The sequence below is a fragment of the Apteryx rowi genome, unplaced genomic scaffold (genome assembly GCF_003343035.1).
Source record: "Apteryx rowi isolate R43461 unplaced genomic scaffold, aptRow1 scaffold_2, whole genome shotgun sequence".
In the NCBI taxonomy this organism is placed as follows: domain Eukaryota; kingdom Metazoa; phylum Chordata; class Aves; order Apterygiformes; family Apterygidae; genus Apteryx; species Apteryx rowi.
The window spans coordinates 7,637,119-7,652,166 of NW_020448307.1; positions in this window are offsets into that span (position 1 = coordinate 7,637,119).

Genomic DNA, 15,048 nt, shown 5'->3' on the forward strand with positions numbered 1-15,048 from the left:
AGTCGCCCGGTGCCCCACGTGCAGCCCCACCCCGTGGCGGCCCCGCGACTGGGCGCCATGCCCCAAGGTGTCCCTGCACCCCACGCACACTCCCCACCCTGCAGTGGCCCCGTGCCCCGTGCATGTCCCCACCCTGTGGTGGCCCCGTGACTGAGTGCCATGCGACTGAGCACCATGCCCCAAGGTGTCCTGGCACCCCATGCACACTCCCCGCTCTGCAGTGGCCCCATGCCCCACATATGTCCCCCACCCGTGGTGTCCCCACAACCAAGAACTTCCTGCCCCAAGGTGTCCACATGCCCCATGCGCATTCCTGCCCCACAGTGTCCCCGTGACCAAGCGGTGCCCCCTGCTGCACACACACTGCTGACCCATGGTGCCCATGCACCTCGTGCACTCCCCGACCCACGGGGTCCGCATGCCTCCCTCCCCATGTGTGCCACCATCCTATGCATGCTGCTCTGCCCCACACATCACCCCATCTCATGGTGTCCCCTGCCTCACACGTCTGCCCACCCCGCATGCACCCCCTGACCCTCAGTGTCCATGTGGCCTGCGCATGCTCCCCACTGTGCACTGTTTCCATGCCCCATGCGTGCCCCTGACCTGCAGTGTCCCCACACACCCCCACCCCACACACGTGCCCCACACATGCTCTGTGCTCTGCACTGTCCCTGCACTTCACGCACAACCCTGCTCTGCAGTGTCCCTGCGCCCCACACACGCTCCTTGCACCATGGTGTCCCTGAACCCCCATCCCAACCCACGGTGTCCCCATGTGCCCCCATCCCCCACTCACTCCCCACTGCGGTATGTCCGCTGCTGCGCTCAGAGAGCCTTTGTCCCTGGTTGAGTGCTGGCATTTGGGCTTTCCTGAGAGCTGGGTGACCCCGGGGAGCTCCTGTCCTCACAGGCAACACTTTGCAACAGGGCATCACCCAGGGTCTCCGTTCCTCCCAGCCCCCAGCCCAGCACTGTTCTTGCGGGGAGCCGGTCCCCCCACAGCCCATGGCCGGGGTGGGCACCCAGGGGCTGGCGCAGTGGGGCTGCGTACTGGGTGCTCAAGCTGCAGCCCAGCCCCTCAAATTGTGGTGCTGGTTGAGCGCACAGAGCGCATCCCCTGAACAGGTCCAAGCATGCTGGTTGGGGACTGAAAGGCCACACAACCGCTGCACACTGCGGTCCACCACACTACAGCCAGACATGCTGGAGTCTATCAAAGTATTACCCTCCAAAGCAAACAAATTTGCTAAATAAGGACTAAGGAATCCTGCAAACTCCCTTTTAACCTAAAGGGAGATAACTCCACCACTTGAGTTTCATTTCTGCCTGTGCTGAAACCATCCAGCCTTGTGCTGCCCCCTCACAGATACACAATGCTTCCTGCAGTGCCCAGGGGTCTGCTGGAGATGATAGTGGAGCCTGAAGGCTGCAGTCTGCACAGTAATTAAAATTATTCCGTGTCACAGAAAGGGAGAATACAAAGAGTTGCTTTTGCCCAAATTTACCCCCATGCCTTCCGGGCACCAGCTGCACCAGAAGTAACTGCATTTCAGTGTCTCCTTAGGTACCTGCACTGTCTCTGTGCCTTCCAGAGGCAGGTGTTCGCAACTCACTCCGGGCTCGTGCACACAGGACTATCTCTCACTGCCACTTCAGGATCCAGAAATGCAAATATTGCCCTTATTAATAACAGGCTTGATGGTGGAGGACTCTTGCCTAACCTTCCTTAGCTATTAAAGGGTTACTAATTTTGGATCTCATTTGAAACACATCAGCCATTGGAATTTGACAGGGCTTCAGGATTCTGCCTCATTCTTCTTTCAGACTACAAGGAAATGCAAAAGTGCTCAGTGTCAGTCACAGCTTGCAGAGGGGAGCTGCCTGCAGTTGCTGTTTCTCTACAGCAGAGAAGCTGGACACCTTGCCTGGTCCAGCCCTGCAAACCACTAGGTGTCCCATGTTGTGCACAAACTGTGCGAGCTAAGCCTAGGGCTATTTATAGAGAAGAGCAGGGTGTACACAGAGGAAGTTTTGTGGTTTAAAACAGAGGGGCAAATGAGGTGTCAGCATCAGGAAATAAGATGAAAAGCAGTTTCAGCTGTATGAGATTTCTCTCTAGGCAAGAATTTTTCTTAAATATGAGCTTCCAAATTCCACTTTGGCATCTACAAACTTCAGAGGTTTTAACATAAAGACACATGAAAAGGAGATCTGCAGGACACCTCTTTCTACTGCAAACATGCCAAACCTTTGGAAAGCAGGGGGATTTGGGTGAGTGGAAGACTAGGAAATATTAATGACCTTAAGGAACAATAATGCCCTTAGCTAAACAAGGAGTTTCAACTGACCACTGTTGAGATAAACGGGGCTATACTTTATATACATCTGAATCAATAGGTACAACTGCAACCAGCTGACATAAGTTACTTGTTCTCCATTGGTCTTCACCAACTTTATGCCAGCTAAGGATCTGATCCCTACATAAATGCAAGCTCATTTAGCACTTGCTTGGTGCAGTATCTATTCCCTGGCTCCTGTACACACAGGTACCCCCATATCCCCTCTGCCCAGTGGCCAGCAGCATTCACTTTGCAGTGGAAATATTGCAAGAAATTGCTGGAAAAGTGGAGCTATAAATCAGATGCAATATTGGGAGAGCAGAGTAGAATGGGGAAGGAAAAGCAGTTGTGGCAACTATACATTATATTCAACCCACTTTTCCACCTTCTTTTTTAAGAGCTGATCAGAAAACTTGAGAAGGTGATCAAGGTAAGTTTCTGTTAATAACTTGGTGAGTGTGCTGTTTTCTGTAGTTTATGCTAACATTTAGGAATATTCAAACAGTAAATCAAAGAGTTTTAAAAAGATTTGGCTTCCAAACAGACATACAAATACTCATCCTTGCAAGAAGCAGTGTTTTGAGAGGAGGAGAAGCAGATTTGGGAATTCAGTACAAAACACTAGCTCTGGGACAGTCAAAGCTGATCTCTCTGCTTTGGCACAAGTGGTTCATCAAAGTCATCTGGTACATGGAGAAACCCATGCTCCCTGGTAACAGTCCCACATCCTTCTCCAGAGCCTGCTTTCAGACTCTGGAAATCTCTGTGGCCCAGGGTGCAGAAATCAGCAAGCCCAGCTTATATCTAAATATTTTTGTCTTTGTTGTGCTATATTCAAAGAGTCTTGAGTCTCTGCAGTGGTTAAGGATGTGGTGGAGGAAATACAGAAAGGCTGGTTTTTCTTCCTAGGTTCTGCAGCTCTTTACTTGCTTGAACAATCTTTGCTCACTTGCATGAGGTGTGTCAGGGTGGGCCAATGGCACAAGCTGATTTCTGCCCCTGGCTATGCAGCCATGGTCCACATCAAATGGGACTAGTGAACACAAGTTCAAAATAAAGGCAGGATTCAGCCCCACATAAAAATAAATTTAATCACCCCAAACTTGACTGTATTGCTTTTGAGGTTTTCATGCCCATATCTGTGCTTTGGAGTGGTTATTAGCTTTCAAGCATGTTTGAGGCTCCTTATTTAAACAAACGTAACACCAAAACTCCAAAGAGAGGTTAGGAAAAGAGTTAGGTTTGCATTTCCTATATTGGTTGCCTCTAGTGTTGGGACTCTGCTCACTCCAAAATGCCTCCTTCTGGTCTACTCTGGCTTGGAGGGTGTCAAAACAAGGCATGTCTCATTTGTTTCATCCAGCACATCTCTGCCACTGACCCCGCTGCTTTCTCATCATGCCAATCTTTTCTCTTTTCATAATTGGACGTGTGCTCCCTCCTTGCTGGGTGACATTTGAAGAACAGCCTGTGGGATCAATGAGAAAGGCAGGGTTGATAGGAAGAGGTAATCACTTTTATTAGCCCAACTGACATAATTGGAAAAAACAGCCAAGCTTTCGGGCATGCAAGACCTTCCTGAGGACTGGGGCCAGCTGGGACACTGGCCTCAGCCCTGCTTCCCCAGATGCTTATCACAACCTGGAAAGCATGAGGCACCCTGATATTAAGCATCTGGCCAGAGGCAAGGACTCGGAAGTGGTAGTCCTTAACAGTGTTTGTCTAGAGAGGAATTTGTAAAATTCTCTTCTTGCAAATAACTGATAATACTGTTTGTATGGTATGTCACTGCGAGCAGGGCTGAAAAGCAGCAAAAGCAGTATGCAAATAACATCGAAGCATTCTTCTTCCTGTGGTTGCTGATTAATACCAGACTCTGCTGTAGATGACTGGCTTGTCAAGCTCCTGATCCATGCTGGTCCCAGCAGCAAGGGGCAGAGTTTAGACAGTTTGGTAGTGCCTGCTCTGAGGAGCCTCATCCTGCATTTCCTGGTTTTCGAATGTTTTTGTTTGAGTGTGCCTTGCTTTGGCTGTAAACACGCACTCTGCCAGTGCTGCATGGAGCTGTCTGAGCGTGTCCCCACAGCAACGCCCATGACAGGGGTGTTTGTGGTGGGCATCTCAACAGTGGAAAGCAGCGGGGGAAACTTTCTGTGGGCCATCTCTGCCTTCCCACCCTCCCCTATGGGCTTGTGGCTTTCAGTTCTTCTCACTTCAAACAAAACGGGTTGGCAGGAGCCAGGGAGCAGGTTTGCTGTGGTAACAAAACAGTGTGGCCTTGTGGCTCTTTACTCTTTTTCCTCTCTTGTATTTTAAACCATGAGGGGGAGCCACCTGCGATTCACAGCTCCTGGTTAGTCTCTGATTTATGTTTGTTGGCAACAACAGTTTAATTAGAAATTAGGGTTCAAATGATGAGGAAGAGTGATTGTTTGCTTATTAGTTTTTCTCTCAAGGCTCCCTGCATGTGGTGATGGGAGCCCGGAGGCACCTCCTCACTCCTCTCACCCATGGCTGGTAAGGAAAGCACAGTGCTCCCTTTGGGCCTTATCAGGCATGCCAGGCCAGGCCCCCTCTGGCATGGGCAATGGATGGGAGATGGCAGGGAGGTGCCGGCTCCTTTCAGCATGACCCTGCCTCTGCTTACCATGGGCAGGGGTTTTGCGGGTTGGCAGGAGGCTATAACATCTTTCCCTTCTAGATTACTCAGCCCAGGCCAGTACCAAATATCACAATCTGGCCCAGTCTTCTTTCCAGGAGTCTTTAGAGTCTGCAGCAAACAGATGCAAACTCTGGTCTCCCCCAGCTCATAGACCCCTCTGGGTGGGGATAAGGACAGGTCTGTGTCTCTGCACTGCCCTCCTCTCAGCTGCAGAACCCCATGTAAGACCCTTCTTGCACAATCGGGCTTCTGAGGAACCTGGTTACCACTGCGGCCTTAGGGAAGGCAGCACAGACGTCTGCGGTGAGCTGCCTGGCAGCCTGCAGCTGCATTGACTCTTCTCCCGAGGACAGCACCAGGAGCCCTTCCTGCACCTTTCTCTTCAGCATAGTTCTCCTGCAGGTAGATGTGGTACGTCACACTCAGGTGAAGAGGAGACCCATTTTAAAAGCTAGTCTCTCATGTGCTCATTCTCTGTGGAGAAGTAAGGAGCAAATAACCAGCTGTGTCCACCCTGCATTTTACAGGTGGGACTGAGACGGCGAAGAGGCTCTTTTCCACACGGGGGTTTGCAGAATAGCATAGAGTGCCTGAGATAGTAAGGGTCTCTCAGTCTGACACAGAAACATCCCTAACTCTATCATAGGTACGATCTCTGCTAAACAACATCAGGCCTCACGTTGCCGTTGGCATGGACAGGGTTTGGCACTTGTGAAAGTCATTTCAGCAGACTTTATGTGTTGAGTTTGTACCAGGAATGGGTTGGGATGAGAAGGTATTCCCACTGCTTGCCCTCTTTTTCAGACTTGACCAAGGAAAAAGGAAGCTGGTAAATATGAGCAAGGACTCCAGTGGAGACTGAGATGCTTAATATGGAACATGACACTAGTTAGAACAGCTGAACATCAGAGATTCATTGTCTCTGGGCCAAATACTAAATTGTTTGTCTGTAAATCAATACTGATGGTGAATACATGTTATAAAATGACACAACGCAAGGACAACAGAGGAAATAGAAGAGAACACCAAAATAATAGAGATAAAAGATTACTATCAAGACTTTAATTCTCGTTACTGTTTCAGAACGGTACATCGTACTCACAACCACAAGCAACTGCAGATACTAACCATCTGCAGACACAACCCAGCACCTCCTTCCTCTTGACCTGACTCTGGCAACAATCTCTGAGCCCATCCTGACATCAGTCTTTTCTTGTCCACTCTCTGGTATCTCCTTTTCTGGCACGGTGTGAGGTTATGGCGTGAGGCTGCAGCAGGGGAGTTTGCTGCACAGTGGCGGTTCTTTGAGTGCAAACTGCACCCCATCCTCCAGGCACCACCAGCACCATGGTGGCTTTGCTCCGTTACCCCCACAGAGCAGATCAGAGCACTCACCAGTGAGGTGCATCTGGTAACCAGGGCCAAAGAGCAGATAAGGCTACATAAATGCAACTCTAATTTCATGGGAGCCTGGGCTGAGAGCCAAGATGAATTGCATGCTCATAGTGTGAGATGGACAAGTCTGATTCTAACACAAATGCACGGAGCTGTGGCCATACTGAAATGCTTTAGTTCTCATTTCCTGTCCATTGGTGCAGAACCAGAGCAATGATTTGGGTGATACTTTAGTGCTGTGGTTGGGACAGGGCAGAGAGGGCAGACTCCCAGCTCTTCAGAGGTGATGCACTAAATCCAGGGCTCTTCTGAAGCTGCCCACCCCAGTTCCTGGTAACATCATGGGAAAGTGGTCACTGCAGCATGTTTTGGCCCCTCTCAGGGAACACGCAGCGGGAGCAGTCTCAAAGGGAGCATCAGCTTCCATGGTATGCTGGTGAGGATGGTCAGACCTGGGCAGGACAGCGGTGTCACAGCAAGGCATTCAACCAGTCAGCTTCCCTATTGTGCCTCAATTTCCCCACCTGAAGATGACAGTCATCTTTCCTTGCCCTTGGAAGTCTGAGATCCTCAGATAATGCTCAGTATTATTAGGCAAGGGCCATATTGTATGGGACTTACACTGCCCCATTGTAAACATGTAAACTGACTTACATAAATATATGTATTTAGGAGCCACACTGGGGAAATAACACAAAAAAATAAAGGGAGCTCTGCCCTTTTCAACTCTCTACCATTATTGTGGGTCTACAGTGATCCTAAGGTGAATCCTGGTCCCATGGATAATGGGAACATTGTCCCTGCTTTCAATGGGTCCAGGGTTTCACCTCTCATTCCTAATTTTAGAAGGCTACTTCATAAGCTTATAGGAAAGGGAACTCAGTGTGCCGGAATATGTGCCCAGTTCTACTGAGTGCAGGAGGAAATTTGTTTTTTCCTGAGAGCTTTCTTATCAAATCTGCTGCATATCAAACCCAAAATAGCTTGTGTGGCTGCTGGTCAGACCAAGTTTTCCCTGTGCTCTGAGGGATCATTCAAGAGCCAGAGGAGGACTAGTTAGTCCAACACATTACTGCAGGTTAGTGATGCCATGGGGACAGCTGTGTGCACGCTCTTCATCTGGGGCAAACCTGAGGTATTTTGATTTCATTTAATCCTTTTTTCCACTGTAGGCTAGGCCCTTGCCATGGTCTAAAAGCAAGTATACAGATGTGTGCTGCTGACAGATGGTGCCTGGGTGCCCAGGGAGTGGTTTGTGTGCCTCCACTGGAGCATCCATGGAGCGGGGTGAGAGAAGGAAGCACAGAGAAACTCTCTGCCCCTCAATCACACTCTCCTTCCTCTTGTTGCTCTCTTGTAGGACAGACCCAGGGTGTGTGCTCACAAGGGACTCTGTGTGCCTCTTCCAGTCGCTTCGTTGAGCTCAGGAGAGCCCAGTCCTTTGAGGTGAGAGTCAGAGAGGAGGGGAGAGCCAGTCTGGGAGTTGACATGTGTGTAAGGAGAGTATGGCCCTGTGGAGACGGAGCTGAGGGCCTAACCGTAGCTCTACATGTACATGTGGCCTGGAGGATCGCCAGCAGCAGTAGGAGTGCAGGAGGAAGGGCTTTAGCAATACCAGGATTTTGGACAGATTTGAGCAGCCCATGCTGAATATTATGGCACCCTGGTTAGCTAGAGTAGTGGTATGTCAGATCTACCTTAGCCATGCTGCCAGCACATATCTGATTGTCCTGGGTAGATATCCTGCGAAAGCTGTGTACTCTCCCTGCGGTACCAACAGATGTCTTCTGAGTCCTTGTGCAAGTGCTTACCATTTGCATAAGTGGCTCCAGACCTGAAGTGCCACTACATATGAGGGGGAAAGGCTACAGTCCTTGGCATTTGGTTCCTAGATCACATATACATTTTCAATAGTTGTGCCCTTAATTTTCTGTTAACCTTCAGTGAGTCAGACCTAATTCATCCTTAGCCCTCCAGGCACCTGAAGAGGGCATCCGCCAATGTCTGTGTCAGGTCTTCCGGAGCAGACTCCACAGGGTGGTGCCAAAAAGGTTGTTTTTCTCTGTGGTTGCACCATATATGGTTCCATCCTTTCCCTAAACACCTTGCCGGAAGAAGGAAATCACAATCCAGAAGAGGTTTAGGGTAAGCTCAGGCATACTCATTTTTTTGTCATGCCTCAGTCTGACTGTATCCAGCTACCTTCCTGTTTTATACCAAGACTGTGAAATATTTGTAGTGGGAATTCCCACAGAGTTTTTGCTCTTGACCTGAAAGAGAATCCACGTCCTGAAAGAAAGGCAGTAGCTGCATTATGCAAGATTTAGGGGACAGGAGGGTCCTTTAAAAGTGAATGCACTTGATGGAAATGATCATATTGAGAGTCCTGGACACAAACATCTCCAGAACATGCAGAGATACTTATTTTGCCAGTTACCATCAACAAATTTGCCTAACTGGGGACCACGTCTAGAAGCAAGAAGGGTGTTAAGCACTAAGATACCAAGATGATGGGTACAACAGAAGAACCTAGGCAGAATTCAGCCTCCACGGCTCACATGCTGCCTGCCCCTTCTCCTCAGACCGATCAGGACAGCCAGCCCCATAAGGCTTTGTTTTATGATGTGAACCCTGTTTAACTTATCCCCGAATTTGGAGAGGTTTGCAGCACATCCCCCACTCATATCGCATACACCACCTAGTACACATCAACTAGTCCAAATTTTTCTGCTCATTAACGAGCATAGGCTAAATTCAGAATAGCTGCATGAAAGTGAAAGGCACTGAGTCTCATGACCACCCAGACTCTTTACCCACCCCAGCCCATTCTGGAATGTCAGAACAAATATTGTATGTAACTCCTTAAACAATGTAAGTAATTACTTTTAGATGGGCTATTGTGTGTGGCATTCATCTAGGAGATGGTATCTGTGAATGGTGTTTTGTGTTATTACTATATTTTAATAGCATGTGTGATTACATCTCTGGCTAGTGTTTTTATTTGCTATAGTATGGCAATTGGGTGATTTTAATCTGTGGTGAGGTTTTCTTTTTTCTTTTTTTTAATGAAGCTAGCCCTGAGGGAACTAGTGTAAGGTTGTCTCTTCACTGGAATGAACAAACTCAAATTTGCCCCTTCCATCAGCTCATTTGCAGAACACTCACTGGGGATAAAAAATGCTTCTGAGTCAGACTCTAAATAGATAAAAGAGCTTGCAGCCTGGGTTTTCTCTTCTACTTAGGCTATTAAACTCTTTGATGGAGGTACAGACTCAATATTTTGAGTGCCATGTTTCCTCCAGAATTCCTTCCCTCCCCGCCCCCTCCCACACCCAAGGAACAGGAACACTCTCCCTGAAATCGCTAGGAGAGTGCTACAGTGAGGCTCAGCTTCTTCCATCACGAAAGGGGTGTACATTATGTCCTAGGACTTTTCTGATTGCATTCCTGGGTATGCAATCCCTTACATGTCTCTGCAGCTCAGCTGCTCCCACAAGGCAGACAGGACATGTTGGCCCAAGCGCCTTCGTTGGGGATGTTGCTGCAGCGATGGTCCAGCCCTGGTAACCAGCATATCTCTCCAGGAACCCAACCTCTGTGTCCAGGCTTCCATCACACAGCCACCTGTATCCAGGTCTTTGAGTCCATGGGGACCTCCCTGCCACTAAACACCTCTGGGAGGAGTTTTCTGCACTTATGTTTCCAGTTTTAGAAACTTCACTCCCAGAAAACCTCTCTGACTTCTGCAAGGCTGCTGAGCTGTTCTCCAGCACATAGCAGAAGACCCGGGCAGGTAAACTAAGAATCATGATGAAGTTTTTAATGTATGAATTGGGCATAATGTCTGCTGGCTCAGTGCCATCTCCCCAGAATGAAAGAAATTAATACAATGGTCCTGAAGTGCCTGTAAATATTTCTGCAGTGAATTGAGCCCTGCCCAGCCATTGATTTCCCACTTCAAAGGTCAAAGTCATTTGGTTTTGTAACAGTTTATGTAACTATCTGATGAGAGTAAAAAGCAGGGAGAAGTGTTTCAGAGACTTCGTGGCACAATTAGAGAGATCCCACATTCCCAAAATGCAGTGCCAGAGGTCGACACAGATCTGGCCACAAGGATTAGGGAGAGGAGAAGGCAGCAATGCCACTGAGGATATTCTCATGGGGCAGAGATCCTCCCTTCAAGCCACCTTGGTTTCAGCTGCAGGGCTTCTAGCATCCCCTTTGGCTGTTCTGCCAAGATGCTCCCTTAGCCTGAGGGCCACATGGCTGCTGGGTCCCTTGGCACGAGGATCTGAAGGGCTCTTGTCGAAAGGCCATGCCTGTCCAACATCTGTGCCTGACAGGGTCTGCTGCACAGCTGAACAGAAGCAGCATGCACAGAGCTCATACAAGGCATTCATTTCTGATGCGATGCTATAAGCAGGGATGCAGTTAAAGGAAGCAGTTTCAACCTTAAAGTAAAACTGTCTTGGAGGTCCAGCAGATGGTTTCCTCTGATGTAGCCCGATGCCAGGTGAGAGCTGGTGTGTCGTATTCTGGTCTTGTCCCACCTCCTGGGAGCTTCGCGGAGGAGGAAAAAAGGTGCTTCTCAGCAGCAGCATGAGGGGCAACTATATTTGTGTTTTGTTTTTTGAACTCTCTGCATGCCACCAAAATTCCTCACTGTCCCTGTTGTTCCTGTCACTTATGAATTCATTAATCATCATTGTTTCATTTGTAATGTAACTACAGGCAACCAACTGGGTATTTGTATGTTATGGATACAAACACTCATAGGGAGAGATCTGCGTGCATCAGTGTTGGTACCAACTGCTTCCTCTGCTCCGGATTAGCAAGAAGGATGTGGGCGTGGACAATGCCAGCTCCCTGTCCATGCCGTGGCTCTGTATCTGCTTAGGGCACATGCGGCAGACAGACATCCCAGTCCCGGAGTAGCAGCTGCTTTTGCTTCTCAAGACTGAAGGATGTTGAGAACAACGTTCACATCCCAGAGATGGTACCACAGGACTGGGCACATCAAGATGGAGATATATTGGTCCAGAGGAAAATGACAGGAACTTTTACCTGGCATCTGTTTATAAAACCCTTGTTCCTGACCAGAACATCACAAAGGATCCTTAGTTGTTTTTTTTGGGTTTTTTTTTGTTTTTTTTTTCCTAAACTACTCTTCCATGGTTGAAAGAGACTGCCGTGTTCACATCCACCCGAACCCTACATCCCCAGGGTAAGATGGGGACCAGCTTTTGTAGATGGCCTTGACACTCAGCCCAGGGAGCTAAAGTGGGCTGAGAGCTATGACCACCACTAACTGAATTTAGCATGGGGCTTTCTCCTACAAAGACATAATAGGTGTTAAGGTGAAGGCTTCTTTTCAACTGTAATTCACTCCTTTAAACAGTTTCCATGACAACTTAAATACCTTCCAAAGTGACTGTCTGAACTTAAAATACCATGGATGGTTTTACAGGCAAAACAGAGGTGCGGAGGAGACCTGGTGGTTAGCCACAACTGATGACAGCTACACTATCTATAACTATCCTGTGCAGCATATCCCAGACAAGATCACTTTTCAACTGGAAAAAGAATGTTGTCCCTTTCCAGATTTAGAAAATCAGGGTGACTTTAGCTGATAAACCCTGATAAGACGGAAACAATTTATAGGAAGGTATGTGTTCTCTTTCCTTGTAAATCTTAGTTCATTCCTATTGCATTAGTTAAGGCAGCTGCAGGGTTTGAGTGGGTGCAGCTTTAAAAATGAAAATGCTGTTTGAAGTCCAAAATAAATAACAATGAACATAACCATGTGAAAAGGAATTATAAGGGTATAAATAATTAAAAAAAAAAAAAACAGCTTGTCTATCATTTACCTGCTAGGAATTTGACTTCAAGGATTCTATTTCCCCAGCCAGGGCGGATGTGGAGGGTTTATTCAAGCAGGTAAAGCAGTCCAGAGAATACAGGGTGGCTGCTTCTCCCCTGTCTACGATGCCAAGTGCAACAGCCTTCTCCATCAGACAGAGTTTGAGACGAGGAGGTCGAGAGTTCTGGCTCCACCACTCATTTTGCCAGCCAAGTCGCCAAACCTTTCTTTTCCCCCAAGAATCTGAAGCTCATTAATTAAATAGCCCTCACAGCCTGTGCTATTATTATACTTATGAGGTCAGCAGCTTTTGTGGGAGACATGGGAGACCCCGGTTCACAGGACTGTGGCTGGAAGCACAGGAATGAAGGTGTCTGGCGCAGACCCGGGAGGTGCAGCTCAGCACAGCCAGGGCAGAGGCTCTGGGCAGGCCCCCAGGGATCTCCATTACCTCACAGAATTGGGCCCTCTTTGTAAAGCCATCTGCGTCTTCTCGGACAGCCTCTGTAGCCTTCTTGCAGGCAAAATTAGCTGCAAAATCAAGAAGCGTTTTATCTGAATTAGAACTGTATTAACTATGAGATTTGCCTGGCACTTATTAGAGATCTTGATACTTTTAGATGCTTTTTTAAATAAAACTTTGTTGTTTCCTGCATGCTTGGATGTTGCTTCTTAGACTTGCTCCTGAAGCTAAAATCTTTCAGATGGGAGTTGGAAATTGGAAAGCAGGTGCCTCATTTTCAACCCCAAAGAGGCTAAACAGGAGACGAAGGCACAGCGAGCATGGAGTTTGAAACCTCTGCCTCATTTCCTTTATGAGGCTGCACCACCTAATTCTTCCCCACTGCTCAAGCCCCTCTTCAGCACGTTCATGCTCATTATCAGGACTACAGCAAAGTCCTACTGAGATCTGGATTTCTTTAAAAGCAGACTTTTTCCTGTAGCATTTTCCCAAATTGTACTTTCCACTGGTGTCCTCAGAATACACCAAGGAATATAATCTATGATTTGACCTCCAAAGCACCTTCAAACAATTTTCACTCTGTGGGCAGCGTCCTCTGTAGCCAATAAAGGCAGAATCTTCATTTTACTCACCTACCTTCTACTGACATATTTACTCAGCAAAATAAAAAGTACATTGGAAGTGTTTAGCACTTGATTTTTTGCTACATGAAAAACAAGCTTGTTGCTTAGTTATCCATTATTTAAATACTAAATAAAATTAAATAGTCCAACCCTTTAAGAAAAAAGGGCTAGCCCACTTGTACCAATGTGGTATAAAAGGGGGATGTGAGAGCCACTTGGCAAGACTCTCCACGTATTAGTTCAGTGAAGGATGATGCACTAGACTGATCTGGTCTCCAGGCTGACCATTGTTTGCATCGGCTTTTCCCCAGGGAGATGTACTTGCGAGGTCCCTGGAAAGTCGAGGCTGGTAGTGCCAGCTGATCTCTCTGTTTCTGCAGCTTCCTGTTGCAGGCTGTGCACTCAGTCAGCCAGAGTCCCTGACCCCGTGCATGGCACCAACCCCGCATGCAGCTGGGTTCCAGAGCAGCCAGGGTGGGCCAGGCCATGGGTATGTGGAAGCCCTGGGCCTGGAGGAGCTGGAGGGCCAGGTTGAATGGATGGATGTGTTTTGACCAAGCTCTATAGCAGAGTAAGGTAAGGCTGAGGTTTATTCCTGAAGCTGTAAGGGGACTGGGACTGCAGGGCAGGGGTAGGCAGGGTTGCTGGAAGGCCCCAGGACACCCTCAGTTCCTCCAGCTCCTTCCAGTCACTGTCACCTGCAGCAGCAGCCCTTTTCTGGGGGTTAGGATGCTCTCTGTTGCTCCACTCCTTTTCTCCACTTTCTCACCAGCACTCAGAAATAGCAAGAGTTTAGCACTGGAGGTCCAAAATCAAATTACTTTCTAAGAGTGTAACTCTATGGAAAGGCATGGAGCTTTTCCCCTGCCTCCTCCTCTACCTGACGAGCAGACAGTGCAAGGGGTATGTGGGTGCTGCAGAACAAACTCTGCTGCTGAGATCCCAGTTGCTAAGCTCAGAAACCTTGTAGGTGTTGGAGCTGAGGGGCTCAACACACCACGTGCATCCAGGATGAAGAAGGGCAGCCACAGGGAAAGGCAAACAACAAAATATCCCTCACTTATCCATAGCTCAGCAAGTAGGCTCCATCCCCAGAAACACACAGATTTGCAGGTCGCTCTCAGAAAGTCGTCATAATCAGTGCTGGGAAAAGGAATAGAACAGGAACTTAATTATGAGCCCTTCAACAACGAGAAAGGAAACACCTCATTAGTAGTTCTGGCTTGCAGGAGGCCTATCAGATCTGTTTGATGTGCCTGTGATTATCCCCTTTACAAGAAATGTTCCTGTTAATCCCCAGCTTCCTGATCTTGTGCCATGGGGCACTGACTTTGCAGCTAATACCATTGTATAGTCTAACAGCCAGGGCACTGAAAGAGCCATGGAGGAGGGGTAGAAAAAAGGACTCAAAGACATGAGTGCAATCAATTATGCAGCAGAGGAACAGGTAAAATGCTGGTAGTTTTGAAAGCTGCCTTCTAGGCAGGTTTCCTGCGTGTTCTGGACTTTCCCTGAACTCCTACCTCTTGCTAAACTCTGACTTTCATCAAGGCTCAAGAAGGGAAGAGCGTCTTCCCCCTTCTCCTAGGAAAGCTCTAGAGTCCAGACCATCTCTACCTGGCAGTGTTATACAACAAGGGCAGCACTAGCCCTTCATCCCTGGGGACACACAGCCTGGCAGCATACCAGCAACTGTGGTCTTG